The following is a 7,546-nucleotide window of genomic DNA, read 5'->3' as shown; positions in this document are numbered from 1 at the left end:
CAGGTTCAACTACTCGGTCCCTCTGGGTAGCTGGCTATGACCAAACAGTGACCCCAACCTTGCCCCTTGTCAGCCTGGACCAATTCTTGATAGATCCTCCTCACCCACCACCCCAAGGCAGTGAATAAGGAAATAATTCTAAGCCAAGGGCCCTGGTAGTGCAGTGGGTTAAAGCAAACATTGGTTCAAACTCACTAGCTGCTGCACCGGAGAAAGATGTGGCAGTCTATTTCCATAAAGATTTCAGCCTTGGAAACCCTATGGGGTAGTTCCTACAGGGTCGCTGTGAGTTGGAACTGACTCAATGGCGGTGGGTTGTTTTTAACTCTAAGCCATGTAATAGTCAACTACCTGATCCCAATGGTAGATCTGTTATATCTGACATTTTTTATCATTTTGGAGGACTAAGTAAGAAAGAATTGAAGGAATTATTTTTTTTCTTTCCATGGGTCCAACGTCAAAGTTTTTGTTCAGTAATATAATGCCAAACCAACTAATATCGGACATTACTCTTTGAAAGCATCCTTGGATGCTCAGCCCCCTAAGCAGAATTAATCACTCACATAGCACTTTGTTGACTTCCCACCATTTATAGCACTTAAGCTGCTGTTGTTGTGTGGTCGAGTCAGACCTGACTCATAGCGACCACTCCTTGGGTTTCCGAGGCAGTGTCACTACGGAAGTAGATTGCCCAACCCTCCTTCCAAGGAGTGACTGGTGGGTCTGAACTGCCAGCCTTCTGGTTAGCAGTCAAGTGTCTTAGGCACTACGCCACCAGAGCTCTCAGCACTTAAGTCTTTTAATGGTAGGGACCATGTCTTCCTTATTTTTTTTGTTATTCTTCCCAGAAGGGAAGAGTTATATTACGTACTCATTGGGACTTAGAAAGAACTCAAATATTTAGAGGAATTTCTTTAGATACCTATATTTTATTTTATATATTTAATACATAACTTTTAGTGCCTAAGGCACTTGACTGGTAACCAGAAGGCTGGCAGTTCAAACCCACCAGCCACTCAGAAGGAAGGTTGGGCAGTCTACTTCCTTGATACTGCCTTGGAAGCCTAAGGAGGGATCTCTATGAGTCAAGTCTGACTCGATGGCACATAACAACAACATACTATGCAATTATTGTTTGTTTTTCAAATTCAAAGATAAATAAACTGGGTATTGACTCAGTTTTCCCCTCTAGCATAAAAGTTATGTAGATAGAAGGTACTGAAATTCTTAATTCTTTATGTCCCCTCTGATTTTCCCTGGGGGATATCCTCCTGCATCCTCTTATCTTTCCTCAACCTCATCCTATGAACTAATAAAACAAAAAAACCCACTACCATCAAGTTGATTCCGACAGTGATCTATAGGACAGAGTAGATCTGCCTCATAGGGTTTCCAAGTCTATAAATCTTTAAGGAAGCAGACTACCACATCTTTCTCCCACTGAGTAGGACAGGCACCCATTAATTTGTTGGAGTCTAACCCCATTGCTTACACACACAAATATACTGGAAGACCAGGCAAGATCTCTGTTCAAATTTTGGCTCTGGACTTTTAAGTGACATCTGTTTCAGATCCTGCAGAAATCTTTAAAATCAGGCTGATTAGTCCTTTTCGTACTTTAAAAAAAAAAAAAAAAAAAATTACCATGCAGTCAAATCGAACTCATAGCAACTCTATGATTCTCTAGCCTTAGAGCTAGTTAATTATTTAAGGCTTGTTTCCTCATCTCTGAAATCAAAGTAAAAGGATTTTAGCAAATAAAATAATACACCATTTGGGAATTTACTGTGGTATGCAACAGTGGTTTAACATTTTAAGATCAGTCAGTGTGATTCACCATATTAACAGAATGAAGGAAAAAACTCAATAGATGGAGATACATATTCATAATAAGAACTCTCAGCAAACTAGGAATAGAAGGGAACTTCCTCAGCTTCATAAAGACTATAAATGAAAAACCTACAGCTGACATCATACTTAATAGTGAAAGACTGAATGCTTTCTCCTTAAATTTTTAAAATTTTTATTATGATTGAGCGAAAATTTACAGAAAAAATTCATTTTCCATACAGCAGTTCACATACACTGTCTCATGACATTTACTATGATTTCCCACAATGCAACAGCACTCTTCCACTTCCTCCCCATAGTTACCTCTTCCCTGTGTCCTTTCCTCCCATGCACTCCTGCCCTCCTCTGAGCTGTCTCCCTGTGCATATACAGCCCTTCTAGTCTCCCATGATTGATCTCTCCAAGGAGCATATTTACCAAATGTGGCTCAAAGCCACAGGGAGTGGGTTCAATTCTAGACCTGAAGGGGCAGCTAGGGGCCATCCATAGTCTCAGGAATTCAACCAAGTTCTAATGGACCAGCAAACCTGGTCCCTTTTTTTTTTTTTTTCCAATGATTTTGTTTCTTGCTAAATTTGAGAATAAGGAAAAGATGTCTGCTCTTCACCACTCCTATTCAATATTCAGCTGGATTAATAGGCATGGGAAAACAAACAAACAAAAAAAAGACATTTAGATTGGTAAGTGTCTCAGGTATCTAGTGCTGTTATAACAAATACTACAAGTGGATGGCTTTAACAAACAAATATATTCTCCCACAGTTTAGGAGGCTAAATACCCAAGTTCAGGTCTCCAGCTCTAGGGGAAGTCTTCCTCTCTCTGTTGGCTCTGGAGGAAGATCCTTGTCTCCTTTCAATATCTGTAGACCCAGTCAGTGTTCCGTGGAGATGTTCATGTGTCTTGGCACCAATCTTCTCATAGGTCTAGGAGATTTTCACTGCAGAGACCTTGGGTCCAAAAGATGCACTGTTCCCTGCTCTTCTTTCTCAGTGGTTCTGAAGTCTAAGATAAAAGATGAGCAGGCAACACTCCAGAGAAACTTCCTTGACTTCTGATCAGAGCTGTAACCTGAGTAATGGTGTTGCATCCCACCCTAATCCCCTTGCAACGGTTTGGCCGATAACAGCAGATCACATCATGAGGGTTAAGTACATTACATAACTGCCAAACCACTGAAAATCATGGCCCAACCACGTTGACATATATTTTGGGAAAACACAATTCAATCCATGACAGTAAGTAAGAGGTAATGCTGCCTTTACTGTACATGGAAAATCCTGAGGAATCTACAACAAAGCTACTAGAATTAATAAGTAAATTAGTAAATTTAGCAAGGTCACAAGAAAAAAGGTCACCATACAAAAATCAATTATGTACCAGCAATTAGCAATTAAAATTTTTAAGTACTACTTACAATAGCCTTAAAAGATATGAAATACTTAGGGATAAATTTAACAAAAGATGTGTAAGACATATGCTCTGAAAACTATAGCACATTATTGAGAGAGATATTAAAGAAGGCTTACATAAATGGAGCAATATACTAGTTAAGGACTCAATATTGTTTGTTAACATCTCAGTTCTCTCCAAATTTGTCCATATATTCAACAAAATTTCATTTAAAGTCCCAGCAGGCTTCTTTGTAGAAACTGACATGTTGATTTTAAATTTTACATGGAAATGTTAAGAAACTAAAATATCTAAGACAAAGGTGAAGTTACATTGCCTGATTTCAAGATTTAGTACACAGGTAATCGAGATAGTGTGGTACTGCTGAAATAGACATATAGATTAATGGAACAGAATAGAGTCCAGAAATAGATTTAAAAAAAAAAAAATGTGCTAAGATAACTAAAGGAGCTTTGGTAGCATAGTGCCTAAGGCACATGACTGCTAACCAGAAGGCTAGCGGTTCAAACCCACCAGCCACTCCTCAGAAGGTTGGTTGGGCAATCTACTTCCGTAGTGATACTGCCTTGGCTCAGCAACCCAAGGAAGGGTCGCTATGAGTCGGGTCCGACCTGATGGCACATAACAACAACAACAAGGTAACTAATAAGGTCTAAGGAGCTCTGGTGGCATAGTGCCTAGGGCATTTGACTGCTAACGAGAAGGCTGGCAGTTCAAACCCACCAGCCACTCCTCTGAAAGAAGATCGGGCAATCTACTTCCGTAGAGGTACGGCGTTGGAAACTCAAGGAGGAGTCACTATGAGTCGGATTCGACTCAACAGCAGTGAGAGTGAAGGTAATTAGTGGGGTCGCCCGAAGGTTTACCTACTAACCAAAAAGTTGGTGGTTTGAACCTACTCAGCAGCACCATGGAAGAAACAGTAGATGATCTGCTTCTGTAACAGTCTTTCTTCAGTAACTATTACAGTGAAGAAAACCCTATGGAGGAGTTGTTTTACTCTGTAACACATGGGGTCGCCTTGAGTTTAATCAGGACATATATAATTCATCAACTTGATGGCAATGGTTTTAGTTTTGTTTAAGGTCATTTATGGAAAAAGACAGTCTTTTCCTGACTGGTTTTAGAATGATAGGATAGGTAGACCAATGTATCTTAAACCAATTTAGATGTTCCACCTGGCCAAGGCTACTACTGTTTTGTTTCTTTGTTTAAGAGCCTTCTTTCTTTTGGTATGAAGTCACTGATGTAGAATATGTCATCTGAAATGTATTAACCACTTTGGAAGGAATGGCTGATGACACTGCTAACTCACTGGAGGCTCAGCATACCTCTTTATAATCCCTTGCAAATGTAGTTTTAGACCACATAATTGCTATAAATTTCCTGTTAGCCCAGCAAGGCAGAATGTGTGCTATTGCTAATACCTCCTGTTGCACTTGGATAAATACCTCTGATGAGTAGAAAAGATTATCCAACAGATCCACCAGTTTACCTGGCTTCACATTCCTTACCAACCAAGTGCTCCCTTCTTTGACATTTTTAGTTGATTGTCAAAAGTTGTAGGATCTTGAATTAGATCATTGTTGTTAGTTGGACTTACTTGTACTTATGGTCATTATCATTATAATAACAATAATTAAATGTATAAAAATTACAGCTAATGCACTGACCCAGAAAAATAACATGTTACCATTGAAGTAGCTCATGTATATTAATGACACTCCATCAGTGGACTTGAGCCCCCTGCTTTAAAGCCTTCTTAATTACATAACAACCAAGTAGTTCCTCTAATGTGGCCCTACTCCATACTAACCTTCCTAAAAGGATCACTGAAGACTGGGTGCTACAGTAAAGTGAAGTGAAGAAATTAGATGTTGCCCAGCTACCAAAAATGGTATAGTGTCTGAAGTCTTAAAAAACTTGTCTTAAAACAAACAGCCATCTAAATGAACCATTGACCAGCCCATGCAGAAGAAAGCTCACCAATCTAAGTGTGATCAAAGGATTTTTAAATAAAATCCATGATCAAGAGGAGGGAAAACGTATGGGAGTCCAAAATCAGAGGCATGTGGTGCATGTAAAAGCAGTCTGAAAGCAGAGCCGTGACTCCATTTTAGTCTTGAGATGAGTGTAGAATCCATGCTGAATTTTAAAGCTGCCTTTTCTAAGAGGTTCCTCTAACCTTGATGCTGACCATATACCCTAAAGGAGAAATTCCTTTTCTCTGAGGTCTGGCAGGCACAGGAGATCACAATCTATTCAAGATGCAATAATTACACATTATCCATAAATCTTTACAATGGACCCCAGATAGAAGATCAAAGTAATTTTACTAAACAGGTTACCAGAAAAAACCTGTCCTGTAAATATCCTGCAATAAATTGAAGGGCATATACCCTTAGCCACTCATGTAATCCCACTTACATGTTTTCCACCTATCCCTGCTAAATCTCCACTTTTAGATAGCTCACCTTTGTCTCCCCGTCTTTTAGCCAACTATGATTTTGTAACTTTTTAGTTCCTGCTCTAACTGTACAAAATTATATTTTTCCTCCTTGTCGGCCAAGCAGCCATCTTCACTCTGAATTTGGATGTCTTCCCAGTCTGGACCATTTCTATCCCTCAATAAACTTTTTTTTTTTTTTCATTAAAAAGAAAGAAAGGTAGTCTTTTCAATAATACTGGAAAAACTGGATATCCACATAGGAAAAAGGGGTACCTCAGTCCTTATGCATACGTATAAATTAACATGAAATGAATTTTATCTAACTGTATAAGCTAAAACTATAAAACTTATAGAAGAAAAAATGGGAGAAAAACCTGTGTGACCTTGGGGTAGGTAAAGATTTCTTAGGATACAAAAACCATAAACCATGAAAGAAAAGAAATTGGTAATTGGATTTCATCAAAATGAAAATTTTCTGTTCTTCAAAAAATATCATCAGTAGAAAAGGCAAGCCACAGACCAGGAGAAGATACTCCAGTACATACATGATAAAGGACTTGTGCCCATAATGCATACGGAACACTTACAACTCAGTAAGATAAAATACCATATTTGAGATAAAGATTCAAACAGATACCTCACATGTGAAGGTATATAACAGTCAATATGCCCATGAAAACATGCTCAACATTATCTGTCAGCAGGGAAATGCAAAGTAAAACCACAATGACATAGTATTCCACATCCACTAAAATGGGTAAAATGTAAAGGATGGACAAAACCTAGTATTGAGTCTATGGAGTAATTTGGACTCAACGTTGCTGATGGGAATGTAAAATGTTACAACTGGTTTAGAAATCTCTTAAGACAGTGCAATTGTAAATACACATTTACTATTGTTGTTAGGTACCACTGTTTTGACTCAAAGTGACTCAAAATGGCTCTCAGATTCCATCTTGTTTAGCTATGCTTGTAAGAACTACAAGCCATTTCCCCACTCTCCTTGTCACGTATTCCCCTGCTCCCATCAGGTATTAACTACCTTCCCTGTAACGTATTAACCTGTCCTTGGAATAGTTAAGCCATAAAGCTTGGTAACAGCAGCATCTTATCAGAGCATACACAGGTAGTGGTGGCACTCGCCAGGGCCCCCTCCTGATCGGGATATGTCGCCACCAAGTCTGAAGGCAGTCACAGCCCTCCATTCCCAGTCACGTAGCCCCCCTCCCCAATTCCTCAAACTCAGGTTTAAGTATTCCTGCAAAGTGGGAGGGGGTTAGCGGTCATCTCGTATCCATTCTGGCCTGCTGCTACTGGACGCTGAATTGCTAGCAACGTTTGTAAACCTGCTTTACCTTTTTAATCCTTTCTCTCCTTATTCTTTCTCTTCTGAATAAATGTTCATGTCTCTGCCTATGGCTCCAGGGAAGTTTTTCAGACTTTTGCTACCCACTCAGGAAGACGCTTTAACCTCCTTGTTAAATTCCCACAGCAGCGACCCTATGCACAACAGAATAAAACACTGCCTGATCCTGCGCCATTCTCTCAGTCATTGCCATGCTCAAGCCCATAGTCATCACCACCATGTCAATCCATCTCACTGAGGGTCCTCCCCTTTTCACTGACCCTCTGCCTTACCTAGCATGATATCCTTCTGTAGGGACTGTACCTTTCTGAAAATATGGCCAAAGTATGAGAAATGTAATCTGGCCATTTTTTGCTTCTAAGGAGCATTCCAAGAGGCGGGGCAAGATGGCGGACTAGGCAGAAGGATTGCACAGACCCTCTTCAACAAAGAAAAGGGAAACCAATTAACACAGACACAGAAGATAATCT

The sequence above is a fragment of the Orycteropus afer genome, unplaced genomic scaffold, assembly GCF_000298275.1.
Source record: "Orycteropus afer afer isolate SDZICR_OR568_19922 unplaced genomic scaffold, OryAfe1.0 scaffold00015, whole genome shotgun sequence".
NCBI classification, from domain to species: domain Eukaryota; kingdom Metazoa; phylum Chordata; class Mammalia; order Tubulidentata; family Orycteropodidae; genus Orycteropus; species Orycteropus afer.
This window is presented reverse-complemented; position numbering follows the sequence as displayed.